Raw genomic sequence first — 613 nt, 5'->3', positions numbered from 1 at the left:
CCCCCCGCCCCGCCTCCCCCCTGCCTCCACTGGGACCTGCTGCCGGTCCTCCCCTCCCCACCCAGGGACAGAAGGGGAGCACATGGGCTCTTCTTGGCCACCCAGGCGAAGACATGAAGGTGTTGTGCTCACCCGGCCTCGCTGTGCACCCACCCAGCCGCACCCCCACCCACCATTTTGTGCCCGGGGGGAGCAGGCTGGACACAGGAGCACCAGAGGAAGCCTGTGAAGAGCTCTCACATCATAAAGTGAAAAACATCACTTTAGCTCCTAGGGACTTCATAAAACTAAAGCCATTAATATTTACAGTAAACCCTAGGGGAGTTCTATAGCAAGCCAGCAGGTTAAGTGCCAGAGACTGAAGAAGTGTCTGAAGCAAATGGGAGACTGCTGAGCTCTCCCCATCTTATAAATGTCATGAACAGGAAAAGCTGTGCAGAAGATAAAAATTAAAGCTCATGACCTAAACATGTTAAGGAAAGGCAAAGAGAGCAATGTGCCTCAGAAGAGCAGGACGAGCCCTGCAGCAAGAGAAGGGTGCTGGGTCTTCCCAGCTTCATCTGTCGCCCCACAACATTTATTGCAAGTCCATTGACAGGACAACAGAAGAAAA

At 53.0% G+C, this 613-nt stretch overlaps 1 protein-coding gene across 1 annotated transcript in view; it reads right to left on the bottom strand.

The window, feature by feature from the left end:
* Positions 1-613, bottom strand: part of AIFM3 (apoptosis-inducing factor, mitochondrion-associated, 3) — a gene marked incomplete at its 3' end in the record, with an annotated part of 27607 nt that overhangs the window by 21016 nt on the left and 5978 nt on the right. The gene's annotated exons all lie outside the window — the stretch shown is intronic.

This window comes from Cariama cristata, unplaced genomic scaffold (genome assembly GCF_000690535.1).
Source record: "Cariama cristata isolate BGI_N322 unplaced genomic scaffold, ASM69053v1 scaffold14134, whole genome shotgun sequence".
NCBI classification, from domain to species: domain Eukaryota; kingdom Metazoa; phylum Chordata; class Aves; order Cariamiformes; family Cariamidae; genus Cariama; species Cariama cristata.
This window is presented reverse-complemented; position numbering and strand designations above follow the sequence as displayed.